The following is a 24,863-nucleotide window of genomic DNA, read 5'->3' as shown; positions in this document are numbered from 1 at the left end:
CTGCACTCAGGACCTCTTTTAATATATGTTCCCTCTTATTATGGCAAAAATCTAGTTGGTTTTGTCAAGATGAAACTGTCAGTATCTCCGTTGAATGTTTTTAGTAGTTGCAGTGAGATTAGGGGCAAGTACATGAATGAAACTAGGCTTTATTTAAAGTGACACTGTGAATCCACTCTTAGCCAATTCATCAATTCTAATTCACTTATGTGTTTTTTGGAGTGCTCAATCTGTTTCATTTGTTTCAATTGCTTCCTATCTTACCAATATGCTTTTCAATTAGTGGAGCAGAGCCGTAACAAGAGTGACATAGCAAGAGGGAATCGTGCCATGCCAGATTGTCTTTCATTTGTTGTTCATTCAGTTAGATATGCTTCTCATCCTCAAGTTTAAATCTGAATTTATTAATAGGTTGACAAAGAGCCTCTTTTAAAAAAATAATTAGAGTTATATTGAGCTATGTGATTTTATACAATTTCACCTGGTAATTTATAGAATTTTTCAGTTTGCTGGTGGCCGTTACCTTTATTCCATTCTCTTTCCATCTGTTAGTACGCCTAACAAAAAAATGTAAATTGCATCTCCATGATCCATCTGGAAGTGAGCATTAGCTCTGAAAGTTGCTTACCTTCAACTGCTGCTCAGTATCCAGTCGTCCTTCTTTGAATGTCACAAACACTGTCAATAGCCTGTTCCTAATATGCAAAACTCAACGAAACTACCTAGATTTATCTCTAGTATTCAGACATTCCAGAAGTAGAAAATTTCTATTTGTTAAAATGGTCCTGCCATTAAAAGTTATGGATAGAATGGTTTATATATGGGAAATGAGTACCTTCAAATAGATTTGCATTTGTAAATACATGACAGATTGATTTCTTTTTATGTTGTGCATGCAAACTACAGTGAAATCATCTTTTTATTACAAACAGAATTGTCATGGTAAAACTTGATGAAAATCTGCCTACCATTATACTTTATCAGTAGAGTCATTTACACAGAATGCACTCTTTTCTATGCTTGGCATTTCACTGTTAGAATATAGAATATTTACACTCTCTTTCTTTTCATTTCTTTCTCCTGGTTTTCTATTGTTAGGATGCAAAATGGGAAATTGTGTATACTTTTCTTCACAAAATTAATTTAGGAATATCTGGTACATTAGGACTTTCAACCATATGACAATCTGGCTAATTAAATGGACTGAAAATGAGGTGCAAGAAATTCAAAAATTTCTGCATGCCATGCCAAGATTTTGGTGTGACTAGATTAAAGCAAAGATGCACATACTGGTGAAATTTAATTCATGTATTATCATGCAGATTTGTTCTTTAAAATCAAAATCATTTACTTCCTTTCTTTAAATCCTAATTAAGACCAAAGAAATCATAAGGTAGAATAACCTGAGGAAAAATCCTTCAATATTTTGGATTGATTAATCTGAATAAACCTGACAGCTTAGAAGATAGATACGTTGTAGTTTTGAAATTGAATGTAATATTTTTGGCATTTTATAAGTAGTTGAAAATAACAAAACATCATTCTGTATCTTGAAGGGATTGACATCCTTGGCAGATTATCTTTTTAAAAAAGTTGTAATACTGTTGCCTGGTATCACACTGTATACTCAATATGAAATAATGTATTGATACCCCCTTATCCATCAATATGGCACATTGGTAAAATCATGAATTTTAAATTATTCATTTTGAAGCACTATGATTAAATTCTGCCACGGTCACATTTTATTCAAAATATGTGTAATTATATTTAATGATTTCTGTTGATCATGAAAGTGTATAGGGATATAAAGCTGCTGAGTAACCAGCATAAACATCTTCTCTTCCAAACATCCCATTCCCTGGTGATGCAGATTTCTGCCCATAATTTCCTGCTTATTTACCATAAGCTCTCTTCCAACACAAGCACATGAAAAAACACAAAATCTCTCCAGCAGCAGATTTTATGCCAGCTGTGGAAGACACATATATCATAGGAGCTATATCACAGTGCTGTTTCTCTTTTCATTTCCAGCAATTTCACACCATCTTCAATGCTCACCATGGTCATAACAATCAGGTAATCAAGACAAATAGTTGACCTTTTTCTCTGAAAACTCCCAGAATATATGTCAAATCTTTATATCAACTCACACAATGAAGACATTTGCAATTCAAAAGACAGATTACTTCCTGAATTTAAATGCAATAAATATTAGCCGTTCACCTAGTGAGGACTTGAAGGAGGAGGTGGTCCCTAAGTGGCACATATGAGCTGTAAGGTTATTTTTCCTTCAACATTACTTCTGATTTAAAGCCAGTGTAATAAAGGGGAATCATACCTGCTCTCTGAAAACAGGATCTAAATGATACTTCTTGAGAAAGGAACTGCTTTCTGGAAGGTAATCCTTTTGTAGCAGTCATGCAAAAAAGATGACTAGATCTCCAGCAGCATTAATGGCAATTGGTGTGCTCATCTGTTAAGAAAGAATATATATGTGATTTTAATTACAGATTTTAAGCACCTTTCTTTTCCCACTTATTAAATATTTTAAAGCATGGTTCTATTTAGTTACAGATACATTCACTATGCATTTCACCCCTAGCTATGACTGTTTTATAACACTTTATTAAATGTATCTATGCAGTTGCTTTTCAGATTTGTTTTTCCCTTATAACGTTATTTATGAAGGGAATATAAAAGAATATCATTACAGGTAAACATTCATATGTTTTGCAAAAATGCATGTTAAGTAGATACAATATTTACAATATTTTACAATTGATATTATTTAAGGGCTAGCATGCATTTTCCTTAATAATTTTTACACTATTTAAAGTGCCAAACAAGTTTGAGAATTATATTTTAACATATTCTTTGATGACCCTCAGGAAATATGCAAACATGGAAACACTGTTCTCTACCTACAAAAACTTCACTGTTTCAAAGAAAAGCTCCTCTTAATTAAATTCTAATTCCATAATTCCATAAAATTTACCCTTTGCTACATTTATGAATGTACCAGTATTAAAACATACAATGTTAAATATCTCAGGTAATTAAACTGGAATGTAAATTCTGGAAAACTGGACTGATGCCATAGCCTGGCTTTAGGCTGTACATAGCCTGCACCCGCGTGGGAGACTTGGAAGAGACTCCAGGCTCCTGGCTGCAGATTGGCTCAGCTCCGGCCACTGCGGCCTCTTGAGGAGATTATCTATGGATGGAAGATCTTCCTCTCTGTCTCTCCTCCTATCTATGTAACTATGTATCTATCTATCTATATCTAGGATATATAGATATAACTTTCTATATCTACATATCTATCTGACTTTGCAATAAAAATGAATAAATCTTTAAAAAAAAGACATGAGCAAGAATAGAGGGAAACTGAAGGTCAAGAAAAAATGTTTCTATCACCTGTCATCTTCACAAACCAGAGTCATTTATTCTCATGGCTCTTACATATGCCAGTAGAATCATAAGCAATGTATGGTTTCCTAAGATATGAATGAATTCACTCAATATTTTTTTTAAAGATTTATCTAGTTTTTTTTTTTTTTTTGCAAAATCAGATATACAGAGAGGAAGATCTTCTGTCTGATGATTCACTCCCAAGTGACTGCAATGGCCAGTGCTGCGCCAATCCGAAGCCAGGAGCTGGGAGCCCACATACTGGTGCAGGGTCCCAAGGCTTTGGGCCGTACTCAACTGCTTTCCCAGGCCACAAGCAGGGAGCTGGAAGGGAAGTGGGGCCACCAGGATTAGAACTGACGCCCATATGGGATCCTGGCACATTCAAGGCGAGGAGTTTAACTACTACGCTATACCACCACATTGGGCCTTGATTTGCATTTCTTTTTAAAGAAGGTTTTGCATTTACATTTTTAAAAATATTTATTTTCATTGAAAGGCAGATTTTGCAGAAACCAGTGAGGCAGGGAGAGGTCTTCCATTGGCTAGTTCACTATCCAAATGACCATAATGGTCGGAGTTGAGCTAATGCAGAAATAGGCTTCACAAGCTTCTTTGCAGGTCTCTCATGTGTGCAGGGGCCCAGAGACTCAGGACATCCTCCACTAATTTGCAAGTCCATAAGCAAGCAGGTGGCCTGGAAGTGGAACAGCCTGGACCTGAACTGGTTCCCATACGGGATGGTGGCACAGCAGGGGACTACCTTGCCAGCAGCAGGAGGATTATGCTGGAAGACCACTGCAACTGCTACTGGTTTCTATATCCAATACCAAGTACATGGTATGGATATTTCAGAATACAAAATCATATTGTTTAGCAACATAAAAATCATATTTTTGAAGATAACTCTAAAAATATAAAATTGTGAGGAAGCAATGTATCCTAAAATCACTTGAAAAGTAAATCAATTTTTATGGCCTCAATAACTGAAGCTGTTGTCACTTTTGGTTAGCAATGAGGAACACATTTTTTTCCCCATCCTTTCTGTCTTCTTTCTCTGTCATCTTTCTTCCATTCTTTCCAACTTGTTTCTTCTTTTCTTTCTCTCTTTTGTTAACTTTGTGAATATCATACATTTCTGCTCTCTTCCTTGTATGTAAAAACTATTTAAAGTTCTAGCATGATAGTTTGCATGTTTATAAACCTTGTCAGAAGTACAGTTACTTAGACAACCAGCAAAACTTTAGTTGACATGTGGAAGAAACATGTCTCCTTCATTTGGGGCTATTGGGTAAAAAATGTTTTTGACAGTTTCAATTCCACATTTATAATATTGTCAATATTTCTAGGCCACTATATAATTCATCATCTCCAATTTATATTTATAGACATATTAAGAAAAATCAAATGAGATTACATACATATATATATAAACTTACCAACATAACTTAGCACATATTACACATCTACTCTTATCAATTACTATATATTTAATTATTGAGACACCAAAAGATGAACTATAATGAATAGTATTGGTTTTGGCAATTTCTGTTTCAAATTCTCTCAGGCTACTTGCTCAGCAAAAAAGCTTTATAGTCCTGTGTCCTACTAAGCTCTTGCTTGTAGTTTAGACAATACGTCATAAGGAAGGGACTCTGTATCCAGAGTCCCAATCACAGTACTTTCATGATGAATTTACTCTTCAAGCGTAAGCCATCCATTTACTATTTTGTTACATAATGATATCAGATCATATATTTACTCTGAGGATTATATTCAAAAAGTCCAAAAAGTAAAAAGTTTTACATATGTTAGCTGTTGTATCTTTTTTTTTTAAGATTTATTTTTATTATTTTTTTATTGGAAAGGCGGATATACAGAGAGGAGAGACAGAGAGGAAGATCTTCCGTCCGATGATTCACTCCCCAAGTGAGCGCAATGGGCCGATACTATGCCGGTCCGAAGCCAGGAACCTCTTCCGGGTCTCCCACATGGGTGCAGGGTCCCAAAGCTTTGGGCCGTCCTCGACTGCTTTCCCGGGCCACAGGCAGGGAGCTGGAAGGGAAACGGGGCTGCCTGGATAGAACCGTTGACCATATGGGATCCCGGGCGTGCAAGGCGAGGACCTTAACCACTGCGCCACGGCGCGGGGCCCAGCTGTTGTATCTTAAATCACATTTGCAATAGAACATGACATGTGGTCCTTGCTATTGCAGAGTGTTTGTTTCCACCAAAACTCCTATTGAGTCTTAATTCCTCACCATGGCAGTTTGGTCATGTAGGCCTCATGAATGGATTCACAGTCTCTCCTGACTTCTCCATGTACCTATGTATCTTTCACTCCTCTGCCATTGGTTGACACAGGGCATGGCTCTCTCCAGATGGGGCAACCTGAATGTAGATATCCCTATTTCCATTACCGTGAGCCAATTAAGCCTCATTTCCTCATAGATTACTCATCCTTAGGGATTCTTCTACGCAACAAGAAATGAACTAAGAAACCAATCATATTTTTCTCTTCATTTTTTAAAATTAGGTAAATATCAACCTAATTCAACTTAGGGGACTTATTTGTCTTACACCCCTGCTTCCCTCACCTCAAGATGAGCTTATATTTATGGATTTCCTCATTTTTTAAATCTAACTTGGATTTTACTTTACTAAGAAAACAAAGGAAGTTCTTACAGTTGTAAAACCCATTGAATAGCTTGACATTTTCCATTTGATTTCTATATTCCGAAATCCTTTTATCCCAATTTTTTTAAAAAAAATTTTTCACCTTAGGCTTAAAGTGTTTTTTTCCATACTCCAGAAAGACTATCTTTAAGAGAATACATTCACAATTTTCTATTTTTAATATGTCAAAGACTAAGAAAGCAATACAATTTAGCATGAAAAGATTTAAAAATATTAAGCATTAAAAAGATATAATCTTTTATGAAACACACTAACAGTAAGAGATTATCTAGCACTATTGTCTATGCTTCAAGTGACTTTTCCACTATAAAATTACTATATAAACAATCTCTCTTTATATTGACTGCTTTTCAAATATGAGGTACTCGTAATATTTTCCTGAAAACATTTCATGTGATTGTTTAATACTGTCACTACTTCTAAAGCTGCTTGCAGTTTCACCTAGTAAATTTAGTTCCCTGATTTCTCTATAACAAGGAATTTGGACATACAGAGACTTCAGAAACATGAGCACATTACCAGTATTTATCCAAGAAGAAAGTTCTCCAAAGAATCTTGCATTATGAGACTGGGTGTTTAACTCCCAGGCTTCATGACAGTAAGAACAAATATGTTTGCCATGTTAGTTTTAGGTTGTAGTATATACTATTATGATAGCCTCGGCAAACTGCTATTTTAGGAGACCTGGAGTATAGGTTACTCACTAAGGAAAAGGCAGCAAACTCAAGACTAATATACAAAATGTTTGAATGAGCCTGGCACAGTAGCCTAGCAGCTACAGTCCTCACCTTGCAAGTTCCAGGAACACATATGGGTGTCGGTTCTAATCCTGGCAGCCCAGCTTCACACCAGCTCCCTGCTTTTGGCCCGAGAAAGCAATAAAGCACTGCCCAAAGCCTTGGGACCCTGTATCCATGTGGGAGACTCAGAAGAGGTTCTGGGCTCCTGGCTTCATATCAGCTCAGTGAGTGTGGCCACTTGGGGAGTGAATCTGTATATCTAACTTTCTAATAAAAATAAGTCTTTTAAAACATGTCTTGACTGACAAGTTATAACTAGCCTCTATCTGTCATTGAATTGAGCGTGCCTACAACCCAACTGCGTAAGTCAAAAGCACAAAATATATTTCCGATGCTTCACTCTTCCTGGCATGTGAATGCTACCAGTGACTCATGAATATATCAGATTAAATGTGCATCTTTTCTGAAGTGTCATTAGATTGACTGGCCTGAAATCTACAGTTGCTCTACTTTGATTTTTTTCATCATGCTGTAGCAGGAATAATGAGTAAAAACTCTAAGTCAGATATATAGCCAGATATAGATGTTCACTTCCATAGTTTTGTCTCTGCCTTTCTATGTTTGCATGCCACTAATTGACATCAATTGTAAGTCCATACTATTTATGTTACTGCAGTTGACATGTAAGCATACAACTGATGTCAATTATATGCATGCATTATGCATATTCGACATAATTGAATCTTGCCTTTCGACTGTGCACTGCTCCATTTTGAAAATGTAAACTGACAAGGCAGAAATGTTAAGCATTTTATTGAGACAGCAATATAAATAGATAAGCCTGTGTGATAAACACTGTAATAAAGATGAAGCAAGCCTGCTATGATCATATTTTTGGTTGTGGTTTTCTTCCAGAAGGTCATGCGTTGGAGACTTGGTCTTCACTGTGACAGTGTTGGTGAGGGGTTAAACCCTTAAGAGGCACAGCTTGGTACCAAAAAGTTAGGGTTAATGTCCTTTTCCTGGGGATGTAATTAGTTGTTTTGAGAGTTTGTTTCTGTAATAAAGTGACACTGACACTTGAAACTCTCCTTCTCTGCCTTCCTTTCTCACCACGTGGTCTGCTCCCCACAGTTCTTGCTCCTGGTACGACGCAATCAGCAATAATATGATGTATAGGGAGCTTGTGTTATGCTTTCTGGACTTGCAGCCTTCAAAACTGTAAACTAAATGAATTTTTAAAAGATTTATAATCTAGCCTGAGTGATTTTGTTGTAGCAGCAATAACAAAATGAGCTAATACACATAAAATCACAAGGAAGTCATCCAGCACATTACTGAGAAATTAGGGAAGACTTTTAAGAGAACTGACTTCTAAGCTTTGGAGCAATAAAAACTGAATCAAGCAACTTGCGGCAAGGAGGATGTATTGGGCTACGTAGATAAAGGCATCATTCAACATAACAAAGACAATTTCTAATTGTTGCATCAATTTAAACAATTAATGAGATAATTATCAATAAAACATTATTTTTTATATTTAATACACTTATAAATATTAAGTGTCACAGTTTAAAAGGCACTTCCAAATACCTTACATTTCTTAAAATTCAATTTAGTATCAATTTTTTTTCTGAGAATTAATACTATGAATGTTACAGAATAAATTTTAGATTTTAGAATATCATAGTCCAAGCTCCCCTGTTTATATTAAAGGATACACAATATTGCATTTCTAAAAAAAAAAATGTGTTCTTGGTCAATTAATGCATATAAGACTGCTTAGATATCCCATTAACACCGAATTTCTTATGAACATTTAAGCATGTGTAAAATCATAACTTTTAATTTACTGTTGATAATTTTGTAGTTAATCATTCATGATATATAGTCAATTTTTAATGATACCAGGTGGATCATCCTAATTCCAGATTAACTATATCCCACTGACAAGATTTCTTCCCCAACCTGCTGCCACCTGTCTGGTACCAAACCTGCTCAACTGTGGAAAGTGACAGCTGGTTCTTCATGGGGGAGTGGTGGGAGCGAGATTCAGGTGAAAATGGCTCATTAGCAGTGAAATGGAAAAATGTGCAGACTTCCCTGTGGACATTTTGGTTGATGTTCCTCTCTTTTTAACTGCCCAACTGAGAATTAATTCCAAAGAAAAGTCATTTAATTCTCAACATTTTTGAAATTTCTATGATCCAGTGCCATCATATTTAATCAATTTATTTAAGTTTTTTTTTTTCCAGCTGAGGTTTCCATTTTGACATAAAGTATAACCTAAATACTAGAAGAAAAATAATATGATTGATGTTATGGCTTATGAGCTATGTCTAGGGATTTTGCACTAGAAAGAACCCAGGGCTTAAGAGTTGGCATACTAAACTCTAGTCACTCATTAATTACTTAAAATCATAAGCTCTTTTAACTCCTCTGGATTTTTATCATCACACTTAAAGAAAACACAAATTAATGGTCACACTGAAAGAAGCATTTAATGGCACATTTCTTTATCCTTTTCTTGTCTCCTTCCTTTATTTATGTAAAAAAATGTTAATAACATTATTATTTCTCTAAAATCACTTAACTTTTTTGGTTTTCATATTGTTTAAATATATTTGTATTGTGTATAAGGAATGTTTGAAATCTTAATATATTTTTATGGTTGGATTGTGAAATGTGCTGCTTACACTAATGTGTAAAAAAAGAATCCAGTTATGAAACTAAAAATACAGACAGTTTTTGAAGAATTTCTTATGATTTATAAAATGATACTGGTTGAAACATTTATAGGAAATTTTTGTAAGTAAGTTAATTGCTATAGAGTGTCTTCTACATATTTTATTCATTAATTTGAAAGAGTTAGAGACAAAAAAAAGTGAGACATATTGAAAGAGACAAAGATAGAGGAAAGGGATATCTTTCATCTGTTGGTTTGCTCTCCAAATGGCTACATGTGCTAGTACTGGGCCAGCCTAGATAAACCACAAATACGCTGGCATTGCAGTCAATGGCTTCGCCTGCTGCTGCTTAGCGCTGGTCTCAAAAGTTTTCATAGTACTAGAAGTTATTCTTTTTTTAAAAAGATTTATTTTTATTATTTTTTTATTGGAAAGGCGGATATACAGAGAGGAGAGACAGAGAGGAAGATCTTCCATCCGATGATTCACTCCCCAAGTGAGCGCAATGGCCGATGCTATGCCGATCCAAAGCCAAGAGACTCTTCCGAATCTCCCACGCGGGTGCAGGGTCCCAAAGCTTTGGGTCGTCCTCGACTGCTTTCCCGGGCCACAGGCAGGGAGCTGGAAGGGAAGCGGGGCTGCTGGGATAGAACCGTTGACCATATGGGATCCCGGGCGTGCAAGGCGAGGACCTTAACCACTTGCGTCACCGCGGCGCTGGGCCCTAGAAATTATTCTTAAAGAACCTTTTCCAATATCCACAATCAACTACTAGCATCACTAAACACGTATTTTTAAAAGTAGCTTAACATCCCCTCAAAAAAGTTATTTGTGCAAAATGGGTCCCCAATAATAAGTAGCCTTCTGTTCGTTTCAGGGGCTTAATTCTTGAGGTTACCCAAATGACAAAGAGCCAAAAAGTAAACTCAAAAACCACATCGTATGCTTTTTCGTTTGAACTCTGCTCTCACATACATACACTGGTCTTCTAACTTTTCTCATCCTGAAAGCCTGAAGCTCTGCCATTAGTGGCACCTGCTAGAAGTGCCTCTGTAACACCTGTCACTATTAGTTAAGAATACCATCCAACATCAAGGTAACTGGAATGTTTTCTTCTGTAGACATATTTTGTCTTCCTAAGTTAAGTGGGGCGGGGGTCAAAGGACCTGCTTGAAATAAATGCCTGAGCAAACCACTGGTTGTTGAAATATTCTATTTCACAAAACCGTGAACTCCCACACCAACCTTGTTACTGCTATTTGTCACACATTTAGCACATGTGTCTTGTGTCACCAAAATCTCTTATCTCCCCTAAGCCCAATGTCATGGAGCAAAACTGCTGTGCAGCTAGTACTGTAAAAGTCTCACACAGAAAAGAGCAGGCTGATGGCAGCTTTTATAGACTTTATTCTCTGAGGGCACTGAGCACCGATAACAGCTGAAGCTGAGCAAGGTCCTCCTTGCTTTTCCACCACTGGCACGACAGCTGTTAGCACTTCTGGTGTCCAGCTATGAATGTCAGAAAGGCACTGGCAATAAAGTAACACCCATGAAAAACAGCCTGGCTGCCTGGCTGGGCGCCAGAGCCCGTAATCATTTTGTTATACAGTTTTTGCAGCTGAACTTTTATTATTGCTATTCCTTCCGATTGCTCTTAATTGAAGCAGAGGGATTTTCCTCACCTCAACAGAATGAAAGAGCATTAAAAGATGTAATTTCAAAAGTGAAGACTAACTGAGCTGCTTAGAATATTAAGGTTTAGCTTTCTTCATTTCATAAACATATGTCATGGGATGAACTTACCTGAATTAAAATGTGCTTCCCCACATTAATATAAGGCCTTGTAGAAAACTCCTCAAATATTTGCAAGATCTAAAGTAACTCAGTGTCTATTTTCTGATGCTTAATCACAGAAAATTGGCAAGATGAAGAGAAGTGGTTAATCAATGATATGATTTCCCAGTCTTTGAGAAATTCCAGAATTTGTTGCAAAAGGGTATAGAGAATTTTATTATACAATATTTCCTTTCCTAAGACTTTTTTTCCCTTTAATTTTCGTAGAAGACAGAACTAAAGCATAGGATGGTTATGCCTTCTCCTGGGTGGGATTTTAGGGCTTCCTGGCATCATCAATTGCTTCATAACGTGCAGTAAGCATCAATTCCAACCTTGGAGGCGTTCATTTAAATACCAAGTTCTAAGAAAGATGCCCTTCGTCTTTGTGTACATTTTTCTTCCATGGAAATCTTCCTCCAGAGTACATAATCATAAAATAGGGATTGTTCTCTCAGAAATTAAAAAAAAATATGATTACATCCTTTGTCATCTAGTTCAAAGAATACATTTCGTGGACATTACTTTCCCAAGTTCATTTTCTATATTTGCCTTCACATGTAACTCTGAGATATACAGTTTCATTCTCTCAAAATTGCTTTTGCTATGGTTACACATGTTCTTGTGTCGGGTTTGTGAGTCCCGGAGATGGGGATCCGGTGTGACTTGGGTCGCCTGTCCCAGGTCCTGTGGCCTGCCTGCAAGGTGGGTGCCAGGTTTATGAGCCCCAGGGGTGGGGAATTTGGCAGCACTTAGGCATCCTGGCCCAGGGCCTGGGGCCCACCTCCTAGAAGGGTGTCAGGTTTGTGAGCCCCTGGGGTGGTGGGCTTGGATCCCCTGACGTTGGTCCTTGTGCTCTCCTGTAAGAACATTTCCTACTTAGTGTAAAAGGCGGAGCAGTGGACACAGGCCCTGTTGTAAAAGCAGGACATGGCAGCTCATTGGATGTTATAGCAGAAGAAGAACAGAGCAAACTGGACAATTACTCCAGTAAAGTGATGGCAACAAAAAATCTCAGTGAATGGAGATTTAAGGTTTTATTATCAGTCAATGGACATTGGGAGGGTGACATCATTCTTGGAGTGGTGAAGTTGGCAAACCACTTGAACAGAACTCTCAGAATATGTACACACTGAGACTCTGGGTTGATGTGAGGTGGTGGTTCTTCGTCCCTGGGTTACTGGGACATTTGGGAAGTGTTGTGTGGCTTCCCCCCTTTGTCTATCCCATTCTCCCAGAAACAACAAGAAGAAATAGCAAAATTGGAAGCAATCAGTTCACATAGTTTTTCATAAATCTCGATCCTTCCTACCCTGATCAACCATGTAATCATTATAAAAATAAAAATTGATTAAAAAAAGAAATAATATATGAAAAAGAAAATAATTGGTTTTATGCATATGGCCCATAAGGCACTCTCCTAATTATTAGTATCGAATAGTTATTTCTGGAATTTAAATTCAAAATGCCAAAGTGCCTAATCATACATATAGATGGATGGATTTCACCTTCAAACTTCTATTTATGTATTTGAGAGGCAGGGAGATACAGACAGACAATCAGCCAAACAGAGAATCAATATCTTCTGTTCACTCTTGAGATATTCAGAGGGGCCGGGGTGGCTAGGCTGAAGTCACGATGCAGGGACTCAACTCAGGTCTCCTCTGAAGGCGGTAAGGACCCAACAACATGAGCCATTGTCACTGCCTGAAACAATTCACACCAGCAGGAGGATAAAGCCAAGCCTTGAGCATCAGAGATATGAACATCCTGCCTGCGATCTTAGCTGCCAGACCAAGTGTCCTTCTTCCTATGTAGACCTATTATATCACTGTTAGCCTCATTATTTTCATACTATTTCATTACCTTTATTTTCTAAATGACCTTTTGTCACCAATGTTTCTTTTTTTAAAGATTTATTTCATTTTTCATTACAAAGTCAGATATACAGAGAATAGGAGAGACAGAGAGGAAGATCTTCTGTCCTATGATTCACTCCCCAAGTAAGTGCAACGGCTGGTGCTGGGCAATCCGAAGCCAGAAGCCAGGAACTTCCTCCAGGTCTCCCATGTGGGTGCAGGGTCCCAAGGCTCTAGGCTGTCTTCAACTGCTTTCCCAGGGCCACAAGCAGGGAGCTGGATGGGAAGTGGAACTGCCGGGATTAGAACCGGAGCCCACATGGGATCCTGGTGCTTTAAAGGCGAGGACTTTAGCCACCAGGCCACGCCACTGGACCCCCATTGTTTCTTAATGTATACAATTCTCTAACAAAAGCAAAACATAAGCCAAAGCTTTCCTTGAAACTTAACCAGCTATTTATTTTCATTCCAGCTATTCCCAGTTAATGATTTACTATTTTCTCAAAGTGTGATTCACAAATAGCACCAAGTTTGTAAATAGTCCATGTGCAGTGCTAAAATCCAGCATTTTACTCTCCTCTCTTGGGCAATGGCAGTGGTCTCTTCACTGCTTTCCCAGTTCCTATTTCTCTCACTGCCTCAGGTTCTGTCCTTTCAACGGCGTATAGCTTCCTTACCAACAAACCTACAGAAAAGGAGCATTCCGAGGCTCCACACTGTTCACCAAATAATCATCCAAATCTGTAGCCTGTGGCTATTTACCATCCCTTTTTTCAACTTAATTATCTGCTTCTTTCTTATACTCTATACACTACTTACCATGCAAATACTTCATTAGTCCATGATTTGGCATGTCATGTAGGTTGGAATAAACACCAACATGTTCTCCAACCTTTACTTCTATGTCATTCAAAATGCTCTACCGTCACCCTTCCTCGGGAGCATGCTAGACACTCAGAATAGCCACCCTGGAGCCATCGAATCAGAATGCACAATTTCATAAAACTTTCTTTTATGTTATACACAAGAACGCGATTTCTCCCTGTAGTCACTTTTTTTTTTTTTGTCTTTCCACCAAATCTTTTCACAAGCAGAGTGACAAGGAGGGAAAGAGAGAGAGCTCCTGTCTTCTGTCTCACTTCCCAATTGTTGGTAACAGCCAGAAAAGAGCCAGAAAAGGGCCAAACAGAAGTCAGGAGGCACGGATTCCATTCCGATCTCGCACAGGGAATTCATCATCTGCTGCTTCCCGGGAGACACATCATCAAGAGACCAGATCTCAAGCAGACTTGTCTCCATCCAGGGTCCTCTGACACACATGCAGGTGTCCACACTGATGGAGTAACTCGCAGTGCTACCAAGCATGGCCATGATCATGCTCAAAGATATGCTTTCATCTCCCCCATCCTTATTTCCTTTACCTAATATCCTCTCTCAGCCATTCTTACTTTATAGTCCTAGTTAAAATAGGGTACTTGGGGCCTGGTGCAGTGGCCTAGTGGCTAAAGTCCTTGCCTTGAAAGCGCTGGGATTCCATATGGTAGCCAGTCTTTTTATTGGGTAAATTCCTTATCAGATCAATAAAATCTAGGGTATGAATTTGGCTGAACTAACATAAAATCATGGAATATTTTTGGCAAACATAAAATATTACAGTTATAAGTTATTAGGATAAATGTATATTTTTAAGGATGTGATTATTTCAAACAATATAAATGGGCTATAATTGTCATTATAATTATAAAATGACTGATTTTTAATATGATAGGAGAAACCCCTTCTTTTGAATAAGAAACTAGTTTGTCTTTGAAATGTATACAAAGAAACAAAATAACATGCCTTATATCATATATATTCTGTGTTAGCAATAAATTCAACTTGGGGAGAGGGAGCCCCTTAAAATTCTAAATGAGTTATTCTGATCACTTTTTCAATTGGTGAGAGTTTTTGAGCTGTGTATCTTAACACCTTCCTAGCACATTTTTAATTGTCTGCAGATGTTTGAGTTCAGAATAACTAGATAAACATGTTGATCTTAACATTAGAGATTTAAATGAAACATGATTAATATCTTTACAACGGAAAAAAGTGAAGATCTGAGTGAAACTACAGATAATTAAAGCAAAAATGGGTCACAATGATTTACATATTTAAGATAATTTGCTTTTTACTCTTGAATCATGACCTATATCTGTGAAATTATTTTGCTGATGTGATCTTATATGCTGATTATTACAGTTTGTATTTTATTTCTATTCCTTGAACTCAATATCATAAAGAAAATAGTTATGGAAGAAAACAAATCTTTGAAGCTCTACAAAACACAAAAATCTAATCTGTGTATATTAAATTTGGGGCAGTATAATTTGAGGAATTACAAATGCTCCACTTTGAGTTCTTCCACATTAGCTCTTCATCCTGAAAACCATTCTTTCTCCAGCCAAAGAGAATCATCACTCCCTTTTACAGAAATCTTGTCTCTTGTTTATAAAAGCCCTGCCATATTCTCTGCATGATTCCAATTGTTTGGCTACTACCTTGCTAAGGGACCTGGCATAAATCACTGAAGTTCTCTGAATTTTTTTCCTGTCTACTTTTATGTAGGATTTTATTTTAAATAATACAATAACAGTGGCTGATACTTGTTGCATATTTATAAAATCTCACAGAATGTTCTAAGCACTTCACTCACATTCTCCAAACTGTATTTCAGTGCAATATATTCAGAAGAGAGATTCAGAAAGCCTGTATAATTTGTCAACAGCAAACTCTCTGCTGTAGACTGGCTGAACAGAGTCCATTTGCTTAACTGCCTGACTACATTATAGTCTACTTTGCTGAATGAGAAGCAAGGTGCTATACTAGAAACTGCTAAGTACCGTATGGAGAAAGACATGCGTTTTTAAAAACATGAACATTTAAGGTTTATAAGGCATAAAGTAGTCATCATTGTGATCTTAAACACATTAGAGACCGAGGCTCACAGAAAGTCTACCGTTTGCCTCAGATCCAAAAGCAAATGAGTGACAGGATCATTTTTCAAAAAAATGTATATTAGCTTTATCTCAAGGGCTTCACATCATATATTCTCTGCAATATTGCCATGGTATTGACATTTTTCAGAAAGCAAACGATATTTATGTCACTGTTAATGATTATTTAACTTTTCCCTTTTTATTGGATTGGCATTAATTACTTACTTATATTTCTCTAAATTTTTTTTTCTCTAATATAATACTTCCTATCAGTAGCCTGACCACTCTCCAAGAATGAATCAGTGGTCACTTGACATTGTTGTCCTGGGTAAAAGGCAGGAGCTGTCAGCCAGGAGCCATCTGTTGTGATGTCTTCGGAGACAGTAGCTGAGGAGCTTGCAGAGAAGTTGGCAAGCTATATCACTAGGTAGCACATAAGCCTAAAAATAATTTTCAGATGAACTAAAAGAAAATTTGAACTCTCTCATTCTTTGAGGGTTTAGGATTGTTAAGGACTATTGTTTGCACAACAAAGAATAGAGCCAATTTTAATATTGTAACAATCAGTCTGGTTAAGGTACAATATCATCAGATTATCAATGATATTGATTGAAGAGTGAAGTTTTTTAAAGCCCTGTATTTCAGGAACTATTTGAAAACAAACAACAATATGTCATATTTACAACTTTGGGGGAGATTAAAATAAAATTATTATTTTTAATTTAAAAAGCATTCAAGGACACTTTTGACCACAAAGCCAATTTCTAGAAATACAGTGTGATAGGCATCTTAGAAACTCTCTACTGCCAAAGAATGGTAACTGGTGAGGAATATTTGTTTTTTAAAATCTCTGGAAATTTTCCCATAATATGAAGCAAAAGAATAAACATTTAAAGAGCAAAATTTATTAAATTTCTGCTAGAATGAAGAGCATGTGCTATTGCAGCAATGATCTATGTGTTACTGGCCTCCGTTGCTCTGATATCACTGTGATATCAAACTGTATCCTTGGTCCTAACACGCAAAACAATGGAATCCCCTTTCCCTCAACTCCTAGTTGAAGCCTGTTAATCGTTTTTCATTTTATAACACAGCCCTGAATCTAAAATCTAAAAAGAGATGTAAAAACAAAAATAATTCCATAGCTTTCCAGTCAACTGATACCAAATTCTTTGACACACAACTAGCAAAGCAAGTGAGGCAATACGTATTAAACATACAGTGTATAATACAGCATGTTATAGAAAAAAAACAGTAAATATCCTACTTAAAGGCTAATAACCTCGGGCCCGGCACAGTGGCGCAAGTGGTTAAAGGTCCTCGCCTTGCACCCCCGGGATCCCATATGGCCGCCGGTTCTAATCCCGGCAGCCCCGCTTCCCTTCCAGCTCCCTGCCTGTGGCCTGGGAAAGCAGTCGAGGACGACCCAAAGCTTTGGGAACCTGCACCCGCGTGGGAGACCCAGAAGAGGCTCCTGGCTTTGGACCGGCATAGTATCGGCCCGTTGCGCTCACTTGGGGAGTGAATCATCGGACGGAAGATCTTCCTCTCTGTCTCTCCTCTCTGTATATCCGCCTTTCCAATGAAAAAATAATAAAAATAAATCTTTAAAAAAAATGTATTTAAAAAAAAAGCTAATAACCTCAATTACATTGAGAAAATAAAGGACAAAAGTGGGAAGCCGGGTGGGGCTTCTCCCTCAATATCCCCCTTTGCCTCAGATACATGAAGGAAGCGGTATGGAAATGGTGGTCTTACCCAATTCCCTGTAGCCCTTGAAGCTTTTTACCCTAATTAACTATGTAAAGATTGTAAAATAAATAAATAAATAAATAAATAAATAAAGGAGAAAAGAAGTATGCTCTTGCTCTTACAAGATTCAAAAGAATGTTTAATAAAGACCAAGCAACAGAGTAAATTGTGAGATATTTGAACAAAAAAATCTGTAACAAACACTGTAGATACACTTAGTAGAATCAATAAATCTCAATATATATTTTAAGCCATTGTGAATGGCTTTATAATTTAAGACACCAGTTGCTGGGAGATAGAGAACAAGTGAAGAAATAAACCAGTGTTATAAGAAATAGTTTTCTGACTTGGTTAGGCTCAAGAAATATTTGTAGATACTTATGTCTTCCATTGGAATTTCCTAAAAGCAATGCAACTTGGTGAGAGCCATGACAACATAATAGCAGCTATATTCTAAGATAAATACTAATATACCAACATTTCAACAAAGCTAAAATTAGATCTTTTCAGCATTGATGTAGCTACTTACAGAAGTCAACAATGACATTTTTAAATTCAATAATACATAACAGAACTTCAAGAGTATTCAGAATACAAAAATTAGCAAAAAAAAAAAAAAAGGAAAAAGAAAATCTAATAAAACACAATTTCCTAGCTGTTTAGCTATTTCAGGAAAAAATAAGAAACAAGAAAAATTTCTGGCAAACTAGTTCATAGGCAGATGTATAAATGGTACAGATTTTAAAACTACCAGAGGGCCCAGCAGCGTGGCGTAGCAGCTAAAGTCCTCGCCTTGAAAGTGCCAGGATCCCATATGGGCACCGGTTCTAATTCCAAGAGCTCCACTGCCCATCCAGCTCCCTGCTTGTGGCCTGGGAAAGCAGTTTAGGACGGCCCAATGCTTTGGGACCCTGCACCCACATGGGAGACCCAGAAAAGGTTCCTGGATCCTGGCTTCGGATTGGCATAGCATTGGCCGTTGCGCTCACTTGGGGAGTGAATCATCGGACAGAAGATCTTCCTCTCTGTCTCTCCTCCTCTCTATATCTGACTTTGCAATAAATAAATAAATCTTTAAAACTAGCAGAAAGTCATTTCAAATTAAATGTAAAGAAGATGTTTTGAAAATAAAAAATCATATAAGGGGTAAATAATAAAGCATTTAAAGTAAAATACATAAATAACTGAACATAAATGAGTCCATATCATTTTGAGATGAAATTAAATATTAGAATTAGTGATGCTTTCGATGGGGTTAACAACAGACGTAACATAGTCAAAAATAATGTTAGTGATTCTGTAGATAGGTCAGCAAAACAGCACGTAAACTAAACCTGAGAGGAAACGTAAGAATGAGGAAAGGAAAGAACAAATGAATTTACTTCATGGAAGTAAATGTCCACACTTAAGTCTAATACAAATTTTAGAAGAAGAGAATGATATGGGGAAAACTAATGTTCAAAGAAATAAGGGATGCTTTTATGAAAGCTTATAGTGGGGCCCAGCATGGTAGCCTAGCAACTAAAGTCCTTGCTTAACATGCATGGGAACCCATATGGGTGCCAGTTCTAATCCTGGCAGCCCCGCTTGCCATCTAGCTCCCTGCTTGTGGCCTGGAAAGGCAGTGGAGGATGGCTCAAAGCCTTGGGACCCTGCACCCAAGTGGGAGACCTAGAAGAAGCTCCTGGCTCCTGACTTGGGATTGGCTCAGCTCTTGTCATTGTGGCTCTTGAAGAGTGAGTCAGCAGATGGAAGATCTGTCTCTCCTCTTCTGTGTATATCTGACTTTCCAGTAAAAATAAATAAATAATTAACAAAGAAAGCTTATGGTGATTTGCATCACACCGTAGGGAATAGAACCTTCATTCTTAGTGCACTTTGTTCTCTTTCCTACTTATTTTTAAAATTTATTTTACTTATTTGAAAGAGAGAAGGAGAGAGAGAGAAGGAGGAGAAAGAAGTCTTTCGCTTGCTGGTTCACCCTTCAAATGCCTGCAACAGCTGGGAAGGAGCAAGGGAAGAGCCAGGCAAGAGTAAGGACCAGAAACTCCATATTGTTCTCACATGTGGGTGGCAGACACCCACAGATTTGGGTCTCTTCTGGTATTAGTGGGAGCAAGATCAGAAACAGTAGAAGGAACATCCAGCATTCTGATACTATATGTTCACACAACAGGTGTGCGCTTAACCTACTATGTCACAATAGCCCATTCTTAATCCTTTTCTCAAAGTTGTCAACTTACTATTATCCGTTGTTTAGATTTCTTAGCCTCAACAACCAACCGTGAAACAGGAATGAGACTTTACAATTCCCTTGAGTAAAATTTTTGATGATCTGAAATTTTTATACAACACACCAAAATTCAACTCAATCTGCTTTGTGAAAAATGCTCCAAATATTCTCAGTACAGTTAGCCATCTGTCATCTTTTGAAAGCATTTGTACTAGGTCTTTATTCCAAGTACATCATATCATTTCATTCATTGGTCTGTTTCTTGTAATGTGAACGTCTGCTTTCTACTTGAGGTTCTCTCTGAATCTCTCTGGGATTGAAAAGAATAAAAGAACTACCAAAATGAAGCAAGATGCTAGAGGAAGCAATGCCTTTATAGTATGGTTTGGATGTTCTCCATTATCCTGACAGTAAATTAGCTTTTCATTTCAATGTTACTTTCATTAGCGTTTGATGCATTTTAGGTTGATGCAGCAGTGCATGTTATTAAAGCCAGGAATCATAAATTATTCCTTAAATCACTGAGCCTTGGGAAAATAGAAAGCCAATGAATCACATACCATTTGAACATTGATTTAGTTTCTGCATAAGCTTCTGCTGGTTTTGGTGTATGTGTTTGGCTCCAGCAGGTCTGCGAACTTTCTAATCTGGTTGGAAACTGTGTGAAAATATTCCCATGGCCCTCTTGTAAAATATGACAGCCTGACATTTTCTTTAATTACAAGACCTGATCTGTTTAATAGCACAAAATTGGCCTCTGCTTTGACAGGCCTCCCCTTTAAAATCAATGGTTAGACTCTAGGGCACCAGCTTGGTCATCAAAATCAATACTAGAAAAAATATAGCTTGTCAAGACCTCTCAGCCTTTTATTGATTCAAATGGGGAGCGGTCACAGATTGAATAATGGTATTAAGGCTCTGATCCAAGAAACAGAAGCCTCTTACATTAATTTCAGTGTAGGCAGATGAATCTATGATAAATGACATAGGTATACATGTACCCAAGCTGATTATAAAGCAATGTTATCAGGGGGAAAATACATATGTACCACGTAAGTACTGAAGAGTTCAAAGAAACTCATCATAAAGAACAATTTAATATGCAAAGAAAAATAATGTATTTTTCTGATCAACTTTTAAAAAATAAGCAATAGTCACACATTTCAGGATCATAGTGTGGCATTTCAGCACACATATAAGCTGTGCACTGGATCAAATGATGATAATGAGTATTTCCTCTTCTTTGGCATCACTTTAAGATGGGGCTTCTGCAGCTTGCTTCCCCTATTTGCTCATAAAATTCCAGATATGTACTGTAAATTATAGTTACCCCCTGTGCTATATACTACCAAGAACTCATTCACTCAAAACACCTTTGATGATTAGAATGTGCTAAGGTTTAGTTAGGAATCACTGGTTTTCAATTCTAGTGCTGGTAATTGTACTGTAATACTACTCACCCACCCAACAGAGGCTCTTCTATTTTAAACTGCTCTACAAAGGAGAAGGAATATATCATATAGAGACCACTCTAACATTAGAAACAAATCACATAATTCTTAATGGTAATTCCATGTATATTTTATTAGTGATTTAAATGAGTGCACAGTGGTTGCTTCACTTTCACTTTGAATGTAACAGAATACTAATAGAAAGTAAGACTGTAGGTCTCCCCAGCAGAGAATGGGAAATTTAAGCTGGGCTCATGAGGTTGCTTTATCTTACTGTAATCTAAGTCAACAAAGAAAAAGTCACTTCATGATTACAAAGTGCTTTACAATTTTGAATATTTTGATCTTAGCATTACTAAACAGAAAACTCAAAAATGGTCAATTTTGTGTTATGTGTATTTACTAAAGTGAAAATGGGTTAAGGATTTTGGCTGTTTGCATTTACTACCAAGAAACTCATCAACAACTTATATAGCAGAATAATAACCTTGTAACACACACATCATAAGCTAATTTACTTCACTTCAGTAGTCAATAGCTAGCTATGTGTCTGTATTTCGTCAAGCATTTTCTTTTCATAGCCATTACCACATATGCATGGATGTATAATCACCCTAAATGGTAAGTATCATTCTCCCTACGAGGAAGCTGAAACTCATAATTAAATAAATTCTTCAATGACCAGATGTAACAAAGGCCATAAAGAGAAATTTTTAATGATATTTACATAGTTGATTAGGGTGGGAAGGGTTGAGGATTAGGGGAAAATGGGTGAAACCATTGTTTCCAGGTTTTCATTTTCTTCTCTCAATACCTGAGGGAAGAGGGGAGTTAAGCGGATAAGCTGCACCCAGCCTCCCAACTGCCTCAGTACCCAGGGATGAGCAACAGCCACCTGATAACGATCCCTGATGTGGATCATGCTCCAAAGGTTCTGCTCCAGTGGTTTCAACAGTTCTAAAGTGCTGTCCATCTTGCCAATCCAAGGATGAGGAAATCCTTCCAAGGTTCATTGACTGACATAGTCCATCTTAGAGCTGTTCACCCATATATTTAGGCTTAACTCCTGACTGGGGAAGTTGACTAATTTGTTCTATCCTCCATCCTCTGCTGTGGTGCCAAGTGTTCTCTGCAGGCCTCAATGGACTGCCATATCCTCCATGTGTATTTGGGTATGTTGTTCACTGCTCCATCTAAGCCACTGAGAAGACCCAGTACTGACACATGCGCTTCATGGTAAGACCTCAGATCCTCTGATACTCAGTTCAGTTGCGGGGATCCCGATAGAAACCTCATCTGAAGGGATCCCAGATCTGACTCTTGTGCGTGCCAGCCAGTGCAGTTCTGGCTTATTTCATTACCTACATCAGCCTATGCACACAGGTGGTTACAGTCACTTGATCAGTTCTGTCCCCAGCCCCCTCACATATGCAAACCAACAGAGACTGAAGTCCAGCCCAACCCTGCCCAACACACACTGGGCCCTCACATACACCAGTAGGGACTGTAGCCTGTTTGGAGAGACTCCCAATAACCCCCATGAGGTCTGTCTCCAGCCCTTGCTCCTATGCATAAAAGTATGTGTAGCAGGACTTTAAATCATATGACAATTACATCTTATTTTGCTACTGTAATTCAAAGCTTCATATAATTTTGGATAGTTTTTAAAAATAATGATCATTTTCTTCTATTTCTTAAGTTCCTATAAAATTCATTAGCTTTTAGTAAAATTTTGGTTCCTGAAGAAATTGAAGTAGCTAGGCTGTGTAGCTGTCTTGGGGGAGGGGCACTCAAGGCAAGCCTTGAGAACCCCCGTTTTGGAGGCTTTCTAACTAGTACAGGTACACACAGCTGAAGACACTGGCCCCCTGGGGGGAAGGGGGGAGGAACACTCAGTGGGCTTTCAAGATCACCCCATCCTGGAAGTTATTTTTTGTTTTTGTTTGTTTGTTTATTTGTTTTTGATGTGCCTAGGTGATGTGATGTGGTTGCCTTGGGGAGGGGCTCTTGCAATGTGCCTTCAGGACCTCCCCCCACCCCTGCCACTTGGAGATTTTTCTGATCAGTGCAGGTATGCACAGCTGAGTACACTGGTTCCTTAGGAGTGAGGGATGCTCAGCGAGCTTCTGGTACCACCCCATCCTGGAAGTTATGCTTTTTTTGACCCACGTGGGTACCCCTCAGGCCACCTGGTGGCACACTCTCATGGTTTGAGGGGTCTTGATTTACAAGAAAATGATAGGATCATACAGGAGGCAGTGACAGATGAACTGTGGTTTTTATGTCCAGGTGAGGAATTATAGCTGAGGGACTTCCATGGACAAGTCCATAATATGTGTACGTAAGTAGGGGACTGACACCAAATTAGTTTGGAGGGGAGAGCAAGAGTTAGAGAAGTGGGTCTGATAACAGAATCTGTTGGGGAGATGCGGGGTCCCTCCTGTGGAACTCCAGTCTCTGCCGTTTTGTTCAATAGATGGGGTCAGGCCTTGCTGGGGAGATAAGAGGGCACCGCAGCTGGGTTGGGACTCCCACTGATGAGGACGAGAGTAGGATCAGGCGCAATAGGCTTGGCTGGACATGGCTACAGCCCGCACTGGCGTGAGTGTGCAGCGGGACTGTGAAGTGACAGATTACGGTAAAATCCAGTCCTCATTGGTACCTATGAGAGCCAGGTTCAGTGTAGAACAGGCCAGGCTAGGTCTTGCCTTCCACTGAACTATGTGAAAGCTGTGTCTGGCCACACAATAGGTAACACTGGGTTGCACCATCCTTCAACAAGAACCAGAATGGGTGTGACTGGTTGAGCAAGGCCACTATTCTTGCCACTTGTCACTTGGGCCAATGACTCACAAATGTGCGAGAGAACTGCCACTGGCAGGAGACTCGATGGAGGAGCTTGGGAAACTCCCTCACTGGGATGCAATCCCTGCAGGTGAGTGCAAGAAGCAAGGTAAGGAGCAGCCCAGACAATGCAGGTTACAATATCCACTAGCATAAATGTAGGTCAGGCCTGGGGACATAACAACCACTGGCAGATCTGAGAACCAAGGCAGGGGGCAGAAGGAGCCAGATCAGGCCACAACACCAGTCAGTTCACATTAGGACTTTGAGACAATCAGGCTGGGCTGGGATAGCTGCAGTACCCACCAGCAGGAGCTGGAACAGGGAGCAGACTACACTACGCAAGGTTGCACAAAAAGATTGCAGATGTTAAGGTAA

The 24,863-nt window shown here is 38.2% G+C and overlaps 1 protein-coding gene across 1 annotated transcript in view; it reads right to left on the bottom strand.

Moving 5' to 3' along the window:
* CNTN5 (contactin 5) overlaps positions 1-24,863 on the bottom strand; it is a 1,028,052-nt gene that overhangs the window by 816,570 nt on the left and 186,619 nt on the right. The gene's annotated exons all lie outside the window — the stretch shown is intronic.

The sequence above is a fragment of the Ochotona curzoniae genome, unplaced genomic scaffold (assembly GCF_017591425.1).
Source record: "Ochotona curzoniae isolate NIBS_2020 unplaced genomic scaffold, NIBS_Ocur_1.0 contig_2723, whole genome shotgun sequence".
Classification (NCBI taxonomy): domain Eukaryota; kingdom Metazoa; phylum Chordata; class Mammalia; order Lagomorpha; family Ochotonidae; genus Ochotona; species Ochotona curzoniae.
This window is presented reverse-complemented; position numbering and strand designations above follow the sequence as displayed.